The sequence below is a fragment of the Alosa pseudoharengus genome, unplaced genomic scaffold, assembly GCF_046254945.1.
Source record: "Alosa pseudoharengus isolate Yale_2024_CS ecotype anadromous, Long Island Sound unplaced genomic scaffold, YU_APseudo_1.1 YU_APseudo_1.1_scf_13, whole genome shotgun sequence".
Taxonomy (NCBI): Eukaryota; Metazoa; Chordata; class Actinopteri; order Clupeiformes; family Clupeidae; genus Alosa; species Alosa pseudoharengus.
Window position 1 is genome coordinate 4,846,995 of NW_027468598.1, and position 12,891 is coordinate 4,859,885.

At 44.4% G+C, this 12,891-nt stretch overlaps 1 protein-coding gene across 2 annotated transcripts in view; it reads left to right on the forward strand.

The window, feature by feature from the left end:
• Window positions 1-528: 528 nt before the first annotated feature.
• Window positions 529-12,891, forward strand: part of nrip1a (nuclear receptor interacting protein 1a) — a 31,335-nt gene continuing 18,972 nt past the window's right edge. The window contains exon 1 of one of the 2 annotated variants that reach the window (XM_076281877.1): window positions 529-762. The gene's annotated coding sequence lies outside the window, so the exon portion shown is untranslated. Of the gene's footprint in view, window positions 763-807; window positions 913-12,891 lie in introns of those variants that run through there. The other variant, XM_076281878.1, reaches the window with a different exon arrangement.

The following is a 12,891-nucleotide window of genomic DNA, read 5'->3' on the forward strand; positions in this document are numbered from 1 at the left end:
AAAATGGCCCAGCAGGGAACAAGAGGTGTGAGGCAACAACACTGGAGGGGGAGGTTGGGTTAATGTCTTTTTCAGCACTTATTGATAGCATCATTAGAAACATGCAATCCCTTGCTTCTCTCCCTTCATTTTGTTGGTGTTTCATAAACTATGGCTGGAGATTCAAGACAATATTTTAAAATAGCCTACCGTGTGATTGTAATACAGTTGTTTTTATTATAAACTCTCTCTGTTATAAATTGTATTAAACATATATGTATCATAGGACATTTAATACAGTATAGCAAAATGGCAACATGTGCCAAAATGAAAAGTCTCATAGAATAATTTCAGAATTATGGTGTTCCTGCCTGTATTATGCTTGTAATAAACTTTATGCAGAAAGACGACGCCAAACGCGCAGGGGTCTGGACACTGGGTCAGTTGTGTCCCTGTGCCTTTAAGGGTGTTGTCCATGCAAGGGAGAGGAGGAGTGTAGATGGCATTGCAGAGTGCCGGGGATACCTTGAACAAACAATTCACCCGGAGTCGACTGCAGGACCTGGTGTTGAACTGCTACTAGAGGCAGAAAGACCTTTTCGTGTACAGAATGTTGTGAAGGAAACGCACGAAGGGTCGTTATGTTCAGAACCATGTAGGCCTATTTGGCGAAACTGACATAATTCGAAAATATCGACTGTATGAAGACTCAGAAAAATCCTGCGCGTTTCTAAAAATGCAGCACAATTTCCCAAAGACTCCTATCGGTCTCCATCTAAACAGGTACGTGACCAACTGGATGTAGCCTACTTCACCACAAGCCGTCGCATGACATGACGAGGACACGGCAGCAGTATTGTTCGTGTGAACTAGCATGCAATATCAGTGTGTTTCGAATACATTCTCTGTTTGTCGAAGGAAGAGCAGAATAAGGTACGATACAGTGAAATTCTGCTTTAGGAACGAGATTGGGTTTGTGTCACCGACTGATGTGTCGGTAACGTAGCATTAGTTTCCATTTTGTTTCATTTGCGAACGATGTAGCCAGCATCATTAAGGGTTACGTTATGTCTACAGTGGATGCCGTCTGGTTAATGGATAGAGTTTCTTTCACTTGTCACATTCAGTTAATTAAACACGGTTGGAGTTTATTTGTAGTAGCCTAAGCGATACCAAATGGCTGTAACGGCTATTCGTATGAATCTTAATTTTTGGCCTAGAAAGTATTTTGCATAACGGATATTGTGAAGAGTAAGATGGACTTATTTGATCATTTATTTAACGAGAATCCGATTTTCCATTATTGTTATTATTATTATTATTATTATTATTAGCGTATTATTATTATTATTATTATAGGCTATCTGTCTTACCCATTTAACTTTTTTCCCCCTTGCTTGAGAACTTTGTGTTTTTGATGTAATAGCCTACCTACAAAACTGGTATGTTAACTGTTGAATGTGGGTTTTGCCTTTGGTCTGTTAGGAGATGAAGTCGTTTCTGTTGAAACTGTTCAAAATGCTGCTGTGGAGTAATAATTTGGTTTTCCTCCGTTGCTCATTCATCTCATGTGGTTCAGGGATGACTTGTAACTGTAAAAATGACCTCACTGGCCATCCACTGTCTTTTAATGTGGTCTCAGACAGTAGAGTGATGAAGATATCTATGGCATTAGTGGCAAAGGTTAGTGGGTGGTGGAAGGGGTGAAAGGGACACTTTCTAGTCTTGGTTAGCCCAAGCGTTCTTCTGAATGCCTCTGCTTCAGCATTTCTTCTAAGCAAGCTAAGAAGCTTCTAAACTGCGTGGCTCATTGCAGGGATGGATTACTGCACGGGCCTACCGGGCCCAGGCCCAGGGGCCCAAGGGGTCAGGGGGCCCTGAAGCCCAAGTCTTTGCATGGAATCATTACCTCAATATCAACAAATTAGGATGTAGGCTATGAATCTGATTGAATTTAGTATTGGCCATCCCCAAAATGCACCAGAATACAGGAAATCACATCAAACAAATTAAAAAAATTCTGAGGGAGGACCCCCAAACCCCCCCCCCCCCCCCCCTTCCCACATATATATGAAAATAAGTAAGGGGGCCCTTAATACATCTGGGCCCAGGGGCCCGAAAGTTCATAATCCGCCCATGGCTCATTGAGATAGTCTTTTCTTGCTTGACACACCTCTGTAGGTCGTTGAACTCTGTATGCTGTATGTGTGAAGGTTTATCAAATTTTTTACAACAGTAGAACTGAACTGAACTGAGCTTGTTATAACAGGTCCTTTGCCATTATAGTAGACTTCTGTTGTTCTGGTGTTCTATATAAGCTGGTTCTTCTTGTCACTATAGAAATAACATGGCACTGAAAACACAGTGGTTGTGGATAGAAGCCTGTTTAGATCCATGCTGAGTGTGTCCTACTCTGAAGAGTGTTTACTGAATACTTTTGGAACCTGGTCAACACTAGGTTGCGAGTAACCTCAGGTCAGGTCAGCCTATGCAGTTCCGTGGCCTCTTTCTCCAAGGACTCCTGTTTATCTCCAGTCTACTTTTTGAGTCAGACAAGGGCAGATACTCAACAACAGGCCTTGCCTCTCAGTTATTACAGCCACAGTATGCTAAAGCATTGCTGTGAATGTATTTGTTGCTTGGTGTTTATCTAAGAGACAGCCTTGTAGACGTACAAGAAAATGTCAACAGGGAACAATACCCTAGATGGACTTTGTTCTGGAAAGGGCAACAGTAGCTATAAGGTCACATTGTTCCCAAAGCACCTAAACACAAGGCTAATGCCCAAGTGTATGACAACTGCAGGAGACATTTATTAAGCTCTGTTCGTGACCCAAAACACCTAATACAGCATGCCACTAATAAGCTCTGGTGACTCATTGAGCACTGAGAGACAACAGGCAGACATAAGCTTTGGCAGAGAGGACAGGGGTGTTTTGCTCTTTGTATTGGTCACTGCATGAGTATAGCCACAGCCAGATACAGTCTTCTATTTGTTCAGTGAAATTGTCTGTCCAGTTTATCACAAGTGGCAAGCCCCAGGCACTGGACTTTAACCCCGGTACCAACACACATCAACATGTAAAGGGATAAAATGGCACTGAGTGAGTGCCAATGTGTCAGGGCAGGGCAAACATAACATGTTGGTGTGGAAAAGGATGACATGAAAAGATTGGAAGTGGAGGATGGGAGTTTTGGGGGTGTGGGTGGTGAGTGGGCGGAGAGTGTCTTTGTTCACGAGATAATTATAGGCTCATTTAACGTACAGCGGGTCACGAAACCTCCCAGCGTCCCTGGTTTAATCACTTGTGATTGAGTTTTAACTACATTATTCATACTTTGCTGAAAGACAGGAAGAAAAGAAGGCTGAAATATATAGAGACGGAAAGAAAGAATGAGGGTAAAGGGAGGAAGAAAGAGTACCAAGCAAACCCACACTGAGATCGAGGTCAGATAAATCAAGCGGAGGGCCCACGCCAACAGCCGTCTTGTTGAAAAGACAACTGGCTAGATGAAATCTTGTAAACACCACCAGATCAATGAGCACACGCCAACAGGAAAACTTAGCACTGCACCAGCTTGTGTGTGAGAGGGTGAGAGATAGAAAGAGAGAAAGAGAGAGAGAGAGAGAGAGAGAGAGAGAGAGAGAAGAGAAGAGAAGAGAGAGAGGGAGGGTAGAGACGTTTATTGTGCTGCTTAAATTGGCTTGGTTCGTGGTTTGTGAACACAAAGAAGAAAGGAAGAAGGGAAAAAGACAAATGTAAGCAAAGGATCCAGTATTAAACTAATGGCGTAAGCAAAAGTGGAGGGCAAAAGGAAAGGGAGCATCTTAAATCATGTCTTTCTGTGCCAGCTCATCTATCAGCAGTGCAGCGCAGAAATGATTTTTCCATCTGTAGAATAGAAATGTCACCCCGAGGCAGCCGAGGTGTATCAGTGACATTTTTATAGAGTGGGCCTATATTACGCCTGCGGATTTATGATGTGCATGCCCCCTCCGTAACGCGCATGAATAAATATATGCATTGAATTTGAAAGGTAAAGACAGACCCCCCCCTAAAAATATCAATACTCTCAAGAATCCTGCTCAGTGTATGAATATATATACATAGGCCTTTAAAAATAATTGGAATATCTACATAATTGCACTTCACACTTGGATTGCTTTTATTTGCAGGGTTATGGAAGTGGGGGTCAGAAATCCCAGTTCAGAGATGTAGAGGGTGGCAGATGTAGATTATTGGCTGGCACACGCCATCTATCTCTTTTCGGGGAAGGACCATATAATCAGACCTACCTAGCACTTGTTCTGTGAGAGGCTGCTGCTAGTCACCTTAACCATTTACACTTAAGAGGCAGTCAGAGCACATAAGACACTGCTCATCCTATGCATGCAGGGCACTGACACTGAGTATTGAGCATTTCTCCAGTCAATTTGCTAAAAATGGGACAAAACAGAAGCAAAGGTATTTAAAAATGAACGAGCAGTCATTTAGTCTGTTATAATTTTCTGTTGGGTCGAGAGAGAAAGACTTCCACAAACACATATGTTGTGTTACGTGTCATATATGTTGTTCATATAGCATTACCATTACCTAATATAGACATTTTCACACACAGTAACAATCTTGTGAAGCAAATACATTATTCACAACTCTGTCAGAGTGCCAACATTGTTCTGGGTCCGTCTGTATTTTGAGGTGTGTTTGTATTCTAACAGTAATATTATGAGGGTGGCCTGGTGTTGTGGAGCTGAAATAGTAAAGTTGGGTTATTTTGAATGCTCCTGATTAGTCTTGGCTGTGCCTTTGTTTGTACAGCCCTGCTAGGTTTTTGTAGGCCATGCTAATGTAGGATAGGGAGAGGTTTGAGAGGCTCAAGATGAAACAAAGCTCTGGAAGGGCTCAGCATAATTGAAGGCATAAGAGGACGTGGCAGACTGATGGTTAAATTGGACTTAGGAGTGTTATTCAACTGTGTCTTAATTTAACAGTCAAGGGAGCCCCAGTGATAAGAGAGAAAAAAAGACCACAATGTTAGTCATTCTCAGCCAATCCTAAGACCTGTGTCTTTTTTCACCTTTCTGAAGGTTACGAGACCTTGTCTCTGGCTCGCTGACGGATTGATGCATGTTCCTGTCGAGAGAGGGAGAGAGGGGAAAAAAAACGGATTCCAAGTCCAAGGCCGCCGCAGAGCCGCTGTCCTATTAGTAGAGGGGGATTGTCCTTCACAACTTCTTAGCCAGCTGCCCTTTCTAGAGTCTTCCGAGCTCAGCCAAGGGCATTGTGTCTCGCTCGGTATCGGGGAGCGGAGGAGCCTCATGCTTACATAATCATCTGATTCTAATGCAAGCATCTGACACTGCACACATGCACCCTCATTGACTTCAGCAGGTATGGGAGAAGAATGGAAGATAAAAAGAGAAAGGATAAAAGGACAAGAGTATGGTGTTAGAGGAGAGATAGGCACAGTACCTGAACTTGATTGTGTCTTTTGCTTTTGAAAGCTTTTCTGAGAAATTAAATTTGACCAGCAATTAACTAAAAGGGGAATTTGAGAATTTATGAATGACAGGTGAAGATTGATATACAGTTCAAGGGGACATGTGTGGCATGGAGGCGAAGGCAGAGCTGACAGAGTGTGGCTCTGTGGATTTACTGCTGAGTAGTTCTTTTCATCCAAGATGCAGAGGTCCAGGCCAGCCGCTTGCACCAGTCAGGTCCCTGCTGGATCCCATTGGTCCCCTTTTAATACACAGCAGCTGCTGACATCTTACATGTTGCATGATGTACCGAACTGCTGCCGTGTCATCACGGGCCAAAATTGGGTTATAAGGACATGAGCTATTTAGTCCTTGATGACAATTTTGCTATTGATACTAGTGTGGGGGCAATATTTTTATCAATAGAATTATTGTCAATAGAATTGTTTTTGTTTGTTTGCTGGTTTGGCCAGACCACCAGAAGTCAAGCCAAATGTATCTGAAAGAATCCTTTAAGCTACTCTATATTTATGACTAAGTCTAATAATTAAGCCGTATATTTCACCTCTGGGCCTTATATAAGTGGCGAGCCAATGGCATCTCCTTACCACGCTTAGTTAGTGTTGGTAATGGGAGACTGGATGCCTGGCCTGCAGCTTGTTTATATTTATGCTTCCCAGGTAGCGAGCAAGGCGCTCGAGCCCAGACTGGCTAAGGGGAAACCCAACGCTTGACAGTATGCACCTCTAATTAGGACAGAGCTCAGCCAAAGCCTGATGGCCTGAGGGCAAATCCATCGCTATGCCTGGAGAACTGGAGGAGGCTGCCGTGCTGCAACTCACACATTCATGTCTGATGGCATTCTCAGCACTGGGGTGGATTTTTCCACACCGGTCAATTCTGTGCCTCCGAAAGGGCAGATGGGCTAACGACTGTGGCATCTGTCATGTCTGATGGGCTAGTCCCTAGTCAAAGACTGAGCTAGGAGCAGTGTAGGATTCTCTCTGGGAGCTCGATGTGTTGAAGGGAATGAGGCTTTATTTGTGAACACGTGTGAGCAGGTCTGCTTTTCAGGAGAGCTCATGGCAAGAGGGGTTTCGTCACGTCTGAATAAGTTGTACATATGCACAGAGTGGAATAAGCCAAAGGTATGTGTTCAGAGAGATGAGCAGGAGTGAGTGACAATTTGAGTGCCTTACAGTCAGGCGTCAAAAGTTCAGAGATGGTAAGTGAAGACAAAGAGAAAAACAGACAGAGACAGACAGACAGACAGACAGACAGACAAACAGACTGAGATATTGTGTATGTCTGTGTGTGTGTGTGTGTGCGTGTGTGTGTGTGTGTGTGTGTCTGTGTGTGTTTTTTTGTCGAGCTGAATCACTGAACTCAAGAGGTGGCGGTGATCTGTTGCTGGGCAACAGAGGACAACCCCCATCCCCCACACCAGCGTAGATGGATATGCAGTTTAGTCTTCCTGCCCAGGGGGTTTCAGTGTTTTTAAGTTCAGGTCATGGCACTCTATGGCCATGTATTCTCTGTTTGTCCTCCATGTTTGAATTGTTGAAGGAATTTGTGCAGGGCAGTGATGGGGATCCTGGGGACAGCTGGATAAACATTACACTCCTGTGTGTTTCACATGTCTCTTTGATATGCCAACACTTGTTTCTAGAGTGCTGCCCGCCTTCCTGCTGTTTGCTTTAGGTTGTAACTTCTTGATTTGATTTGTTTGTTTTTTCTCAGCATAATCACTGATGTTAATCACAGGATATTTCAATATGTTTTGTGTGTGTCTTGTATGAGTATATGAATAAATGAAAGAATCAGGAATAATCATAATCATCACACACATTCATCAGAACTCCCAGACATAGGTGATGCTGCTAGGTGATAGGTCTGCTTTATTAAAACAGGCTAAAGTGTGTGTGTGTGCATTGTGGCCCTGACGCCTTTCAGTGAGTGTGCAGAGTGACCATGGTGCGCAGGGCAGGCCATCTCCCCTTGACTTCATCACATAATTACAGCTGATGGGCTCATCCACTCTGGAGCTGCTCTTGGCTGTTGTATTTTTAGTGGGCATCTCCAGTAATGGGTCCCTGAAACCTGATGCCACTCCTACTGCTGAGTGCAGAAAGGGTGTCTTTTTTACCGAGTCTCACCCACAGTTCAAGGTTGTTATCCAATCTGAATGTCACGCCAAGGTCAAACAGGATTTGATAAGCTGCTGTCAGGTCTGGAGACATGAGACCTTTTGAAGGGCAGTCATATGGGTTCATTTTGAGCCATGGCGACAGCTGTGGCAGTAGTTGAATTTGCTATGCATCATTTCATAATGCAAACAAACTGAATTGCACAATGTCTGAAAAGAGCCTCAGTCTTGCTCCACATTGAAGTGTGGTTACATAACCTTTAGATTATGTTTGGAAGTTCAGTAAAGTGTGAGGATTGGTTGAGCTATTTGCTGACATTGTTTCTACTATTGCTTTGCAGTGTCTATTTTCTCTTTCCCCATATTGGAGTATAAGTCATTCTTCTCTTACTAGTTCAGAAAAAGAAAATCGAGAACTTGCAGACAGATGAAACGCCATTGTGTTTGTGTCTTGTGTAATCATATCAAAGGACAGGCTTGAATACTATTTTTGCAACAAAATTGCAGGACACAGAAGACAGTAGTCAACACTTTGAAAAATTAGATAGAAATTGTCTGATTAGTACCACTGTATGAGAGACCTGCCAAAATGTCAACATCTAACTCACATGCCTTTTCTTAATTCTGTAATGGAGACTTGTCAGGCGTTTGCCAGAGGCTAAATGGATTTTGGTCTCAGTGCTGGCAGAGCTGAGTCACTCACTCTGACACAGAGGCAAACCTGGGTGGCTGGTCTGCACCATTCACAGCTGAAACAAGCCTGGTGATCTGCAGAGCTGAACCGGAAAACGGGGGAAAATGTCACTGCCCCTCCAACATGATACGGGCCAACCTGAAGCAAACACATAGCCGCTTGTTCAACTTGTATTCAGATCACTGGCTTAACATGGGACCTGTGAGATTGGGTAGCAGTGACTGTTTTTGAACAGAGACAGTTAGCAGTGACTGACCCTTGGGCTACTGTTTCAGTGCCAGAGCGCTCTTCTGAATCTACTTCATTTGTAGTTTTAAGGAAGAGGAAGGCATCCTTAAATGTGTGAGCTGTGATGAAGTGGAGATACAAGTATATAATGCGGAACACCAATGTAATATCTTTTCACTCCTCTACATCTCTGTGCTTATTGTTGTCAGTTTCTGAAACACGCCAGATCAATTCAGTCATCCCTTCTCACACTACAAAATACAAAAAAAAAATTCCCTTCTAATCAACTGCCACCACTTCAGAGAGTTGTCAGAGAGCTGTTGGACGCATGGCACACATGTATCAGCGCCTAGCTTTGTGCTGATCAACAGAAAGCTTTTATGTGCCATTGCTCTGTTTATGTAACACGGTTCAGCAGTTTGAGGTTGACACAGAAGCCAGACAGCTCCGATTTAGCTGGCCCTTTTTCCTTTCTAAGCTATCTGCATGCACTTTTTTGTGGCTTGACCTTACTGATTAGGACGAGATTAGGGTTGACCTGAAAACATTCTGTAAATAAGGGCAATGATCTAATTGGACAGGGCTCTGCCGCTCTAGTCGCGCTCTGGCAGCGCGCTGCTGCTTGTGTGGGTGGGAGCAGGAGCAGGAGCCAGCAAGGAGAGGTGAAGGGGAGGAGAAGCAGCCATTCTGCCTATAAATGTGCTGAAGACGACACACGGCAGGACCAGGTTCAGCCATTAAAGAGACTTTATGGCAGCCATGATCAGTGTTCCCCTGGGGTGTAAACACACACAGATACCCACACATGCAGACAGACAGACAGACAGACAGACACACACACACACAACCACACACACACACACAAACACACACACTCAGACACACACACACACGCACACACACACACACACACACACACACACACACACCTACCTATATCTGTCAAAGGGAATTGACCCGGCCATGAGTGATAAGTTCATGGAAAAAGCTGCTATTGTGCAACCTTCTTTTGTTCTCCCTCCTCAAATGATTCCAGTCATTGTGAATGAGAGAGAAGAAAGCTAGTCTGTACAGTAGCGTTTGGAGAGATAAACTGCTGTTTGTCCAGCGTTGTCCACATGGCCCTACCTCTGTCTCCCCCCCCTACAGCAGCCGCTCTCTGATCCCCCGTGACTCTGACACAGAGCAGGAAATAAAAGTTGCTGGCTGCACTCTTGCTGCAGTGTGCGTGGCTTTTAAAATTCCCATCCACTTTCAGCTTGGAGCCTCCGCCGCCCACACCACCCCCAGCCCCCACCTCCCCCTGTCCAGCCCTCCGCCCCCGGTAACCTTCAGAGAGCACTGACTTCATCCTGGAACAATGTCAGATCCATGTAGATGAATATAATTAAACAAGTGCTTATCATCCAGTGGGGGAAAGTTTAGCGACGGGTCAACCTTGTTTGCCTCGCCGCTGAAGGTCAACTGGAGGTCAGGGCCACAGCTAGCAGGCAGGGGCGGTGTGCAGGGAGATGGAGAGCGGAGAGCAGCGGAGAGCCGAGCAGACCGTGGCTCAGAGCCCAAATGCAGGCCAGCATTTTTCCAGTTCACAAAAAGTGTTTTCACACAGAAGGGCTACGGCCATAAAGTTAGTGTTTCCCCCCGCTGCCTTTCTGCAACCAGCGCTTCAGGTATTCCTCTTCATGATTAAGTGTGTGTGCTAGTCTGCTGTATACAATGCCCCTCCTCCACACACACACACACACACACAAAATGAGAAAGATACAAAGGCAGCGCAGCAGGAGAAGAGAATAAGGGGAATCGATATTGGGCTATTTATTTGTTTATAGCAGTACAAAACAAATCATCACACGGGAGGAATTTGTACTGAGAGATAGTCGACAGCAGTAGCAGCAGCTGTTTATGGTTTGCACGTACATACCATGGAAGCAGGAAATGGCAGTAAGCACCTGCAGCCGGAAGCAGCCCCTGCTGTCAACACTGGCTGACATGACCCAGGCACGTGCAAGGAACTCGGCTCGCTAGAGGATGGAATTGGCCATCGTAAGGTCATGGTTCAAAGAAAGGAAGCTGCTTTGGACAAAAGCATGCGGGCAATGACGAGACGGAAAACTAGTTTCATATGTTTTCAGAGTAGACAAACAAAACAAACAAAAGGCTCTTTCATCATGTGACAGTGAGCCCTACAGGACTGTTGATTACCACAAGAGTCTTCATTGCCAGTGGCAATATTGGCTTTATTTTTTTGAGGGAAAGGCCAAGCATATGGCATATGCAATCTTCACACGCAATGTGCATGCACCATCAGTAAATGTGTTGAACAGCCTGACCGACGCATGACCCGTGGCTCTGAATGGTATTTAATAAAGACGGCCGTGTGTCACATACATGACCCCTGATAAGGGTTGAAAGCATATCTGACCATACGAACATTTGCTCTCATGGCACTAGAGGTTAATAATGGCTTGTCTCTGTGGACAGGCTCGGTGGAAGTCTGGAACTTTTCTTTGTAGGCCGTGTGTGCATGACCTATTTTTTGGGTCACAGAACCCAGCACTGTTTGGATGAGAAGCCACAGTAAATAAGAAAAAAAGTAATCTGGTATGAATTTCCTGGGGTTGCTTGTGCCTGTGGCTTGGCCCATATTTGGAATTAGGTAGGTCAAATATAATTCACATTTATTCTTACATTTACATCACATTTATTCATTTTGATGATGCTTTTGTTCAGAGCGACTTACAAAAATAGAGAATGATCAAAGAACAGGTACAATTCACCCATGAGTTTGAATGCTTTGAGTAAAGAGAGGCACCTGTATTTAACAGCAGTCAGCTGTATTCACAGCATACAGAGGCCGTATGTGTTTTTTTATAGAGCTAGCCATCTTTAAGTGTGTGCTTATATTTAGACACAATCCAGATTTTATCCAAAGCAATTCACACTGAGGGCATAGTGTTATCTGTGCTTACAGACAGAGAGATCTGAAATAGCACCTCAGTCCTCAAATGCCATCAACAGTAAATCAAGAATGGTTCCTATATACTTACTTTATACTATACACTATATTCGATATACTATGCACAAGAACAGTTTTTCCCCTTAAAGGGTTTATGTGTTCTAAGAGATTATATAACATATGCACTCATTGAATTACATCACATTTTCAGATAAGTATGTTTTTAGTTTTCCTTTCATAAGTTCCAAATATCTTGTTGTTGCCAGGCTGTGTTTGGTAATAGTCTGTGTCTAAAGGGTTTTTAGTGGCGTAATGTCATGAGTCTGCCCTGCCTGTCTCTGAGGATTCTGTTTCTGCAGTGTTATTGCCTTGACCTTGTGTAGTCTCTGTGTGCTGTCACTGCTGTGAAGGTTCTGCTCTTGCCCCTGGTCCTTCTCAAGGTCCCTGGCAGGTGTCCGTGGCATTGCCGTATGCAAATACCTCCCCCTAACTGGCATGACTTGGCACTAGGAGAGCTTCACCTATTTTGATTTCACTAAGCTAAATTAAGAGTGATGGGCATGGCAGAGAGTGTGCTGCTTTTTCTCAGATGTACCTGTGACGCAAAGCCCAGGACATTGGTCAGACCCCCAAGAAGAGGAGAGGCCGCTCTGAGAAATGACACACGTGCTTGCCATACAATTTGAGCATTCTCGGAGCTAAACGCTTCTGAGACCACAACACTTATGCGGCTGTGACCTCTTAGAATCATGTCAAATAGAAGACATGCTTACAGGTCAAAAAAGTTGTTGGGTGATGGTGATGTGCATTTAAAAAAAAAAAATAAACATTTAAGAAACAAGCCAAAGGCATAGAGCATGTGTCACCAGTGTGTATGTACGAAAGGGCTGGTCGGAAAATTCAGTGCAGGTCTCCTTCTTCTTGATGGCTCTCCCGGGGCGGAACCTGAGATGGTTCTGCGGAGAGAGGAGCACACCCAAGTACAGGACAAGAACAGCTGGGTACAAGTGTGGCAGCACTCCGGCAGGAGATAAAGTTACATCCAATGAAGGGTAGGGCCCCACGCTTCCTCGGAACGGGGCCCGGGCCTCTGGGAAGCTGTCATCATTCACATCGTAAAAAAAAACTTTGTTTATTCCAAGGCAGTTAGGTACCCTCCTAGTCTCCACCCTCTCCGCAACGTGTCCCTACCCCTGTGTGTTGATTTGCAGTATGTGTTTAGATTATTTAGTCCACTGGATGAAGGAAACTCAAGTCTGGATGGAGTGCTGGTCTCTGCTCCACTCTTTTCGACTCTTCCAAGGGTGTGATCTGAGGTGTTCACTCAATCTGAGATTTGTCTTTTATGGTGACCGGAACCTTTTTGCCACAGCGCTGTCCACCCCACATTTCATTCGTTAAGTTGC